The sequence below is a fragment of the Vidua macroura genome, chromosome 3, assembly GCF_024509145.1.
Source record: "Vidua macroura isolate BioBank_ID:100142 chromosome 3, ASM2450914v1, whole genome shotgun sequence".
NCBI lineage: Eukaryota > Metazoa > Chordata > Aves > Passeriformes > Viduidae > Vidua > Vidua macroura.
The window spans coordinates 62,851,581-62,862,230 of record NC_071573.1 but is presented as its reverse complement, the minus strand read 5'-3'; the positions used below and the strand labels follow the sequence as shown (position 1 = coordinate 62,862,230).

Genomic DNA, 10,650 nt, shown 5'->3' with positions numbered 1-10,650 from the left:
ATCTTACATGTGATTATTTTTTCTCAGGTGACTCTACAGCTGGACTTACACTGCTAACAGCGTGAAAATGTCTTACTACAAAATGAACTAAAACAAAAGGAAGTGCTTATTTTGTTCCTATTCTGTAAAACCATATATATGCCTTTTCTGGGAAGGTAGTCAACGCCTGAAATTCATTTTAGCTGCTTCTAAAATTTCTAAAATTGCCCATCATTTTCTGACATAGAAAGCAGCAACTTCTTTCACCAACTTGGTAAGGCATTTCACTGAGATCAAAGAGGGAGAGAAGAATCTCAGAGACCTACACAGTTCTAATTAACAGGTAAACTGTTAATTATAGGGGAAAGTGCAGGATGAAATCATATAATTGTGAGTTTCAGGATCTTAGGAGATCCACTGAACCATTCCCCTTGCCCAGTCTGAGAGACTTGATAACTTGTCCAGCCCACTCTTAAGAACCTCCAGCCATAGGAATGCAATAATTCCTTGGGTGACGACCTGTGGACCTGGTGTTCAACTATAATTTGGTGGCACCTTTTCTTTATATCTAAAGGGTGACAATAGCCCTTTTGACTGTTTGCTTTCTGCCTTAGAGTAAAGGTGATCCCTTCCCTTTGAACCTCCTTGAAGCTTAGTTTTCATAAAAAATATAGTGGAGGACCTTTCCCAGGAGACACTCCCATCTGCAGTGGAGGGCAGCCTAAGCTCTGGCACGCCCTGGGAAAGGCAGCCAAAGCCATTATTTCCAGTAGTGCTTTCACCTCAGGCACCACCAAGGAGAGCCTGGCTCTATCCTCTAGGTACCTCACTTCAGGTACTTGTAGACATTGATGAGGTCCCCTCTCAGCTGAATCATTCAAGACTGGAGAGGCCCAGTTTCCTCATCCTTTCCTCATAAGAGACATGCTCCAGCCCCTACTGGGTCCCTGCTGCCACGGTTCAAAGATTCATGATAGCACTAAGTGACCATTCGCCTGTTGGGGGGAAGGTGTGGGAGCACCCCAAGCTGTTAGAGAAGCCAAAAAAAAAAAAAAAGAAAAAAAAAAAAGAAGTTATGTTATTTCTAACATGTGGCCCTCTAGGCAGGCCTCGGCTGACTTCTAGAATCCCTGTGGGTGGGCATGGGATGTCTATAGGCAGTGCTGTGACTGACAGATTTCCAGGCACATGCTACACCTGGCGAAGCTTCCTCTGCCCACCAGCACAGGGCGCTGGGACTTTTTGCACTACCTTTGTGCGCGATTCCTCCACGCTGTCAGGTGCGTCTTACAACTCCCGCGCCTCGGGCTCGCATAGCAGCCAGCCGATGGTGCAGAATTGTAAGAGCAGAAGTAGAGGGCCGGAGAGAATCCTAAAACAAAACAGAGATGAAGGGGATAAAGGAAAAAAGAAAAAAAAAACAAATTTCCCTGACCGGGAATCGAACCCGGGCCGCGGCGGTGAGAGCGCCGAATCCTAACCACTAGACCACCAGGGATCCTTGTAATGGTGTCTTTGTGTGTTTCTAAAGAAGCAATGACAGGGCAATCTCCTTCCTTCAACTATGTCGTGCTGCTGTTTTCTCCCTGTGCTCCCACTTTCCAGGCAGTACCAAGTCCTGGAAGCAGCTACGTGTGGACAAGGACGTTGTATTCCACCCCACGGAAGAGAATAGCGGCGGCAGGCTGGGGAGTAGAGGGGGCCGCCCAGGCGAAGCTGGTGAAAGGCCCTCGCCGTGGGCGGGAGGCGGGATGGTGGTGGGGGAGCTGTCAGGACGGAGCCTCGGGCGCGAAGGAGCTGTCAGCTCGGCGGTGCCGCAGCGGGAGCGGGGGTGGCTCCGACAGCGCCACAGGCAAGAGCTGCGCGGCCGCGGCAGGGGCGGGGGGGCTCGCAGGAGGGCGCCGGCGGCCGGCGCCGGGGCTCCCTCTCTTCTTCCGCCAGCGCACTTCCCGCCGCCCCCAGAAGGCGCGGGCTTCGCGCGGTCGTTTTTCTTCATTTCGTGTTGCCTTTACAAGCTGGTCGCGACACCATCGTCTCTGTACGGGGTGTCGCTGTCACGGCTGCAGGCGGGGCCTCGTCAGCTGAGCGCTCTGCTCCGCACATCCCGGCGGGCGGCTGCCGGGAGGGGAGGAACGTGGCGCTTCTCTCCGCGCCGGCTTGGTCGCTGCACGAGCAGGCTGTGGAAACACCTCAGCTTGGCCGGGTTCTGGTGCTAGGCCTGCAGGCGAGAGCGGGTCCAAAGACCTCTCTAAGGTGGGAGCCAGTGGCTCCACAGAGGGGATCGAGGTCGGTGTTTTGCTGTCCTTGTGCTGCCGCGGCCTCCTCACACGATAGATACTAATTTGTGACCTTGTTTCTTTTTGTAAGGTTTGTGTGAGCGGAACGAAAACGGCCAGTGCTATGGATGACCTCTGTATAAAAGCTCTTTACTCTGGCATGTTGTTTTCATAAGCATAGAAGATCTGGGAGCTGTACTAGCAAAAATAATATTCCCTATTTAGGCAGTGTCCAACGATACAGGAGGGTTGGCTCTGCACAAGCAAATTTTGCTAGTTCTCAAGCCCTTGCCTTTAAAATGCAAAAACCTTTCTGTGTTAAGATAGATAAGCTTCAGACTGTATGCTTGTGGACTGTGCAAATATGCATTAGCTGATCTTCAAAAGCTTTAGAGTCTGAAAACAAACTTAAGGGGATCATTTTCTTCTGGGAAGAGTAAGGAGGTTGAAGATGTTTGGTTTCCATCTCATCAGCATCCCTGTTAAGCCGATGGTTCATTTCATCACAAAACATTTACTGTAGCAGTCTAGAACAAAATGTGTGTCTTGATTGTGATGAAGCTTTCTTTGGTCTAGATTCAGCAATTTTACTGTGCCGTGAGAGAGATAAATTATGAGGTAAAAATCAGGCCCTCTTAGATATGATCTGATGTCTTATATATGCAGGAGCAGCTTTTCACATGTGTAGGATCGACAGCATCCCCTTTGGTAAGAGAAAGGCATTTCAGGCCTTGAGGAGCCAAAGCTGTGTCGGGCTGTAGGCTGAGGTATCACTGTGGCCTGAGGCCACTGCAAAGGGGTGGGTCTGCTAAAGTGAGAGAGGTCAGCTGGTCCCAACAGGTAATCTGTGCCCTTTGTTGAAGGGAAAGGCCAAGTGGGACCTGGTTTCCTACAGAGTGGAACCTTCAATGAACACCAGCCGGATATTGAGGCCATTATACTGCAGAAACTGAGCTAGCCTTAAGAGTTTGTATACTCCACTAGGTCCACAGTGTTGTGTTTAAAAGCATAGGCTTCTCCACTCTGGGTACTTCTCAGGTGAGTTTTGGAGGGGTGCTTACTTTTGTGGCTGTGATGTTAGCAGCACTGGAGACAGCTAGGTTAGAACAAGGCTAGGCCCACAGCAGCTGCATTAGCAGGATTGAAGATATATGTTACAGAATGCTCATTGCCACCATTAAGAGTGTCTCTGTTATGTGACACCACAGAGGAAGGCAGTGGTGAGCCCCTTGGTTCATAAGCTGCCTCAGTGATGGAGACAAAATACTCCCCCTGACAATTTCAGAAAAGTAGCTGAGCCTATGAAAAATGTGATCTTATGCTGATGGCAGGGGGGGCAAATGTGTTTTGTCCGTACCCTAGGTAGCTGTTAGATGTAGAAGCAAAGCAATCCTGCTCTGTTGTGCTTGACAGTTAGCAAATCACTTTCCAAATGAGTAATACATCTTACTAAATTTCTCTTGAGCAGTGAAAGGGTTGTTGATTACAACTACAGGAGCAGTGAAAACTAAGGTATGTACAAGAGAAATTTACTGAAATAGCAAATATTTTCCTTGATGTTAACCTCAGAGGTGAGGGCTGACCACTAGACCATCAGGAAAATAGCATTGAGTCATATGCTGCCTAGTTATTTTTAGAAATGGCTTTCTTTACTGTACAAGTCATGTGCACTGACAAAAGATTGTGCCTCTCCTCTGGCTTCCTGTATCCGATAGAGAAGTGCATCAGTGAAACTGTCAGCAATTCAGCCTCCTGCCAGCACAGAAGCAGCCAGTGCCTGTGCCTGCATCCCTGAGATGGTACCTGGAGAAGAATGATCTTCCCAAAAGCACCAGGAAAGGAATGCCAGAGGCTGATGTTTCTTTTCACTTAACGCTGGTGTGCCTGTGAAACCGAGTGAGGAGCATTCAGTGTTAGAGGTACTGGATCATGGCTGTCACAGTTTGGTAGGTAAGGCTGAATTTTGGAACCTGAAAAATCAGAGTGATTCCTTTAAATGCAAGCTGTACAGCAGCATGCAATTAACTTGTCTGTTCCATATGAATACATTACATATTATTATTACTTTGACATGCTGATTGATGTGTGACAGTAGGCTTATGATGTAAAAATTAGTAAGAATAACAACAAAGTAATATGCTAAGTTATGGAAAATATATAATTTGAGTATGTATGTAAGATACAATGGTAAGTACAAATTTTCTTTAGTACCTGGGGTACATGCTTCAGCTCTAGTGAAAACCCTTGATCTGCACAGAAACTGCATTTATCAGTCCTCTCTTTCCTAAACTATATGTTTCATGTGGAAAGTCTTGGTATCAGATTTTCTTCTGTAAGTTCACCTGACTTGTACATCATCCCAGTTTCCAAGAAGTGGAAAGGAGAGGGAAGGAAGAGATGATGCACAGTCTTTTGCTATTTTATGTTTTATTTCCACATATGGTCAGATTGGTGACCTAACTGTTGTATTATAAAAATTTTCTGGGGAAAAATGCTATTGTACTTTGTACTTATTATATCTGTTTTAACCGCAGTAGTGCTTTGATGGAAATAATGTGAGGAAAACCTGAAGAGGCGTTGTCCAAACGTCGCAGTTGTCACGGTACTCCCAGCTCCGAGAGCACATTCCAGGCTGTGCGGTGACTGGCTCCCTGTGCCTGCAGTGTGGCGCTCGCGGCGCCAGGGGACGCGACACGGGGACGGGCAGCGCCACTGCTCGGGGCCGGCAGGCCGCGGCAGTCCCTGTCCTGGGGGATATTTTAATGATCCTGAAGAACGAGAAGGGGAGCAACCAGCAATAGTTTACAGTACTTACTTTACAGAAGTACTTTCATACGTTCTTGTATTCTTTTTCGTCAGCTTCCGTTCTTCCCCTGGCACTGCATTTGATATAGTAAAGGCCGGGCCAGCTTCTTTTCCCTTGTAGCCCATGTTAAAATGCACTAGGGGTGCAAAATGATTCTGGGGTTTGGGATAAAGTGTGGCGGGGAGGTGCTTCATCCACTGTCCACTGAGCTACCTTAGTTGAAACAAATAGGACTTTTTTGTCATCTCCTCTTGTATCGCAGCAAATTCCATGTCTTTTATAGTCTTTCTTCTGTCGAGCATTTTGAAAGCCACTTCTGGTTTGCTCTTCTAGACAGAGAAATAGGTGCACAGAATCAGTTATTAAGGGAGAACTTCTTATCAAAGTTTCAAGCTATGGTCGCTTTCTCATTTTTGTAAAACTTGTGGAAAATTTCAATATCTCAATCACACTGAGTTATATCTAGACAATCAATTCAAAGTTAAAGGGTGAGTCGGGGACACTGAAAATTCATCATTACATAAACTGAAGAAACCAAGCTAAGAATAGCCCTCAGTGCAGTAGGATCAAGCAGAGCCTCAATTATGTATGCATAAAAGTCTGTCTGTATGAAACCTATTTTGTGACTACTTCATGGTGAATAATGGTAGGAGTAATAGACAGAAACAGAAGGGCTGATAATAGAAAAAAAAAAAAGAAAGATTGGTGTCACCTTTATTTTTATATCTTTTCAAAACTGGACTGTTACAGCAAAGTTGTCAGTGTAATTCTTTATGGCAAGTTGTCTTTCTTAAATAAATGAGCTGTAAGCTAACAATTACAGATGTGAAAAAAGAAAAACTACATTAACTACATGAGCAATACAGTATTTTTTCTGCTATTAGTGTAAGCTGATCTGAATGCAGGCCATAAACATCCTGTACCTCTAGCAATTTTTTCTCTTGAATGTATGTAACTGTTAATTACATACATTGTGTACATACTCACATGTATGTACACTGAAGCAGAGGATCAAAACCCATTCAAATGTAGTGTTTCTGTATCCCAAATCTGTTCTGTCTTTCATGTGTGGTTATACATGTATGAGAAATACTTTTCTAGGATAAAAATTCACAATTTGGAAGTGATGAAAGTAGCAAATTTACATTTTTTTCTCCATCAAAATAATGCACATAGTGATAAAACAAATTTGCCCAATCCTGAAATCAACAAGCAGCATGAATTTAAGATTTTCTCTGGTAAAGATATTCTAAGCATTGATACCACAAAGACAATGAATCAAATGTTAGAGCATTTGTATTCAAATGAATTGGCAAGGAACATACTGCCATGGGAAAAAGCAAAATATTCAGACTGTCTGCTGTCCTCTATACTGTAGTGAGACTAAAACTAAATTTTATTTCAAAGGTGATGTCTGTATGTCTAGTCTTCCTATCATCTGCCTATCTCATGTTCATCGTTGCAACAGAAAGGCAGGCATTACGTAGTACTTCAGACTCAGTAAAATAAAAGGGTGTATGACATCCCACTCACACAATGACTTTTTCCAATAACATGAAGTCTGTGGGTTGATCCACAGGCAATAATCCACAGTGCCATAACCACAGTGCCATAGCCTGCTTATCCTGCTGCTCTGACAGGAATTTGAGTGACTTCTCCCACATGCCAGCAGTCTAAAATATGTATTTGATATTCTTAGGGCAACATAAGTACTATAAAAAAGCGTAGTTTCTTTGCTATATGGAGCTTTTGCATTGTCTTCATAGAAATTTCTACACTGTACAATAGAGGTGACTGTGCTTGAAATGATGATGGGCAGCAAACTGGTACATTAGGACAGGGATAGCTTTTCTGAAGCTAAAATAAGGTGTTAGTCACTGTCATTGTTGTGCAAGTGCAGCTAAGAGATAAATAGGGTTTCCACCACTTTGATGGAGAGGAGCTTCATAGCTCCTGCAATTTGGCAAAGCTGGTTGGGTAAACAGTACTACTGTTCTTTGTCTTTTTTCCCCAGTTTTGTTATCTAAGCACTGCTAGAAGACTAACTGAGAGCAGGGCCCCTTTCTTCTGTGTGGTGGTAGAGAACCCTTGCATCAGTGAAGTCTTTGAGACTTTAACCAAGGTAACTTTGGGTTTATCCATCTTTTGCTGGGTAATAATAAGATGTACTAACTCCAGTGTATTATCAGAACATATCCTTTAGGCAGCAGACTATGTTTTAAAGAAAATCTGTCCCTTGTAGAAGAAACTGTTTTGGTAAAAAAAAAATCAGATGGAAACTTCAATTTTAGCTGAAAGTGCAGCAGCAAATTTAGCGGAGGAGTTGAGACAGTTGCTGTTCCAGTAGTGACACTGAGCGGTAGCAAGCATATGCTACAAGTAGGATAATGGCAATGGTGAGAGATGGCTGTGTGTGTACTGGAGAAGCATTTGGTCCTGAAAATGGCACGTTTTTGAAATGAATCTTCTAAGCAGCTGTTAAATTAAAAAAAATAAGCCTCTGACAAAATTAAAGCTAGTTGGATTCATAACAATGTAACTAGTAAAAAATATTCTTCTTAAGACACCTGTGCTCCATTTGTTATTTTGACACACTCTTTTAGCATCTCTCTATATAGGTGTGCACTTTGTGTCTCCTTTTCATTTATGCAAGTATCTGCCTATCTTCAGGCTTGAGATTTTGTCTTGCAGAATTTGGAATTTAATGGTGTTACAATGCCCGACAGACTGAAATCAGTCTTTCAGAGCTGATTACTAACCTAAGGAAGAAAAAAGAAGCCAGATCTTGTTTAGGCTAGCCACAAAGATCTGGAAAGGGGTTACCTGCAGTTGTCTCGGGTAAGGGAGTGGAGTTTCTGGTAAATATACGAGTGTTGTTTTCTGGGGATTGGGTGAAGAAGCCTACTGAAAGACAGTGTAGAAACAAAAGATGAGGTTTCTAGGCTTTTCAGTTTCCCACGGATCTAAAGGCTTTGGTTAACCTCAATTTCCAAAACGGGCTGTTTTGTTTTTAGCACCGCCTTTGAGAAAACTCTGCTCCGGAGGAAGACCCTGGCGCTTGGGCTTTATGACTCGTGGGACTTCTGGCTCCGCAGACAGACCCCTTTGCTCAGGACAGGGCTCGAAGCCCGTGAAGCGCCCTAGCAGCGCGGCCACCATCCCCGGCCCCGGGGCCACGGCGATCCGGCGGCGCCAGGGCGGCCGGGCGGGGCCGAGCGAAGGCGGGGCCGCCGGGCGGGGCGGAGCCGCGGGGCGCGGCGGAGCCCGCGCCGCTGTGGCCGAGCGGAGAGCGGCGGAGAGAGCGGCGGAGGCAGCGGCGCTCCCGCAGAGCGCTCGGGGCGCGGCGCCGGGCCGGGCCCGCCATGCCGCCCGCCCGCAGGTCTGTGTGTGCGCGCCGGGCCGCGGGGCGGGCGGGGCTGCTCGGGCGCGGCCTTGTGCCCTGGCCGAGGGACGCGGAGCCCGGCGGGGCGGGGACGGGGCCGCCGCCGTGGTGGCAGAGGAGCTCTTCGCCCGCTCGCTGGGGCGCGGAGCCAGCCCGGCGGTGCAGCCCGGGAGGCGCGGCGCGGCCCCGCGGGCGCGGTGTGTTCGTGCGGGCGCGGTCCGGGGCGCGGGGCGGCTCCAGGGACCTGCCCGCCCACCCCGGGTGCTGCTCCCGGGCGCCCGGCGTGTGCTTTGCTGCTGCCGCTACCCTGTAGCCGAGATGGCATTCGCGGCTTCGAACCTCATTTATTTCCTCCCTCTCAGGGTCTTGGATGAATTACTGGAATGTTCCAGGCTGTCTCTCTGTATATTAATTTGTATAGCCTTTGGTTGTCATGATTGCGAAGTGCTGCCGGGTTCCAAAGGTGTGCCAGTAATTGATTTTTGTGTCTTTAATCGGTGCAATGGACTTTCCTCTCTGTCCTTCATCATACGCTGCTTCAGAGTTGGTTTACGGGTGGAGTGGCATACTTGTATCTTGGGTGGTGTGTGTGCAATATCGTGGTGCTAAAGGATGTGGTAGCTGTGTATCCCTGAGATGATGAACACTTCCACTCAGTAACAGGCTTTTAGCATGTGTTTACTTTACATGCTACAATTACTGTTCTTCCATTAGGTAGTCATACATTTCTTGTATTAATGCGCAGTGGTGGGCTTTTAAGATGGGTAGGTGCCCATTAATCGATTATGGTTTGCTTAAAATGCTATGACCCAGCCTAAGGGCCTGTGCTTGTGTGATACTTAAAATGTGTGTTGATGAACTCTGCCAGCATATTGTATCAGCCAGTGCTTACACAGTATGGAAATAATAATTTCCTGATATTGTTCCATCTGACACTTATGTGTACACACACAGACTTTCAGAAAATTAATGGAGAAAGCAGTAGAAATTGCCAAGAATATATGTATGAGTGAATATATACTTTCTGAATGGCAATTACTTTATCAGGAATATATTTTTAAATGTAAGCCATGATAAAATATGTGTAAGTTGCAGTGCATTTTAGACTGCCTTCTCTTTCATCTTTTTACCTCGAAAATGTCCATAAATATACACAATTTATTTTAAGGACCTAAATAGTCAAGTAATGTTGATCCTTTGAAGAGTTGTATTGAAGTAGATGCTTGTAGCCAAAATGCTGTCTGATTGCTTTCTGGTTTTTGGGGTTTTTTTTAAAGTAGTGAATCAAAATCTTGGGCTTGGAGGGAAATTCTTGTTTGTTTATTTTTTTTTTTTTTCCTTGTTGCATATTATGTTATGGAAAAGAAACACTGCTGGAATACCTGACTTGTCCAAGTAGTTTATGAGGCAGTCTCTGGATTTCATTCCTTGGCTTTGCCCAATGCCCTATTCTCACTGCAGCAGTAGCTACACTCACATTTGGATGTGTCGCATCTGCTGCTGAAATGATAAGTGATTCCCTTTGGAGATAAAGTGAGTTAGAATTGATTGGAACAGTCCTTGTCTTATTAGGAATATGGCTTTGTTGCTTTGTGTATCTATGATTTTGAAAAAGAAGGTTGAAATTGGTTGGAGGCTGGCTCTAGTATGTATTTGGCTACCATATGGCCCTGACTTCAGGAGACAGCTTGCAAATCTCTTTAAGTGTTAGAGAATAAGCTCCTCTATTCAAACAGAAGTGAATTCACTTGAGAGTGATTCGGATTGGAGGATAGCATGTCTTTGGAAAGGTAATTAAAAAAATTACGGTGATCCTGGGGCTAGTTACTGCAGCCAGGGTGAGTCTTTGCAGTCACCCATTTGGGTGGGTGTTTCAAATGTGAGAATGTAGTGTGAGCCTCTGCAGCGAGATCTGACACAAAAAATTGCTGTTCCAGGCAGTTGGAGCTGCTCACAAACAATAATTATGGAAGTGAAGGACAAAGGGACTCAATTTCCCTTTGCTATCCAGTAGGTATGAAAGGAAAGCTGGAACATGACCAACGCTGAGAAAAATGGTAAAGCTCTCTGTCCAGCACCTGGCTCGTGCCCTCTGTGTCTCAGCGGGCGCCCAGTTCAGCAGCAGGGAGTCATAGTCCTTGGCTCATCTGGCAGAAGAAATTCAGTGTCACCACCCAAAAAGCAGCTGACTGATAAACCTCTTCCTC

At 45.7% G+C, this 10,650-nt stretch overlaps 1 non-coding gene across 1 annotated transcript; it reads right to left on the bottom strand.

The window, feature by feature from the left end:
* Positions 1–1,405: 1,405 nt before the first annotated feature.
* Positions 1,406–1,477, bottom strand: TRNAE-CUC (transfer RNA glutamic acid (anticodon CUC)). The gene has a single exon. It is a non-coding gene; the product is annotated as a tRNA-Glu (tRNA).
* Between the last annotated feature and the right edge of the window lie 9,173 nt (positions 1,478–10,650).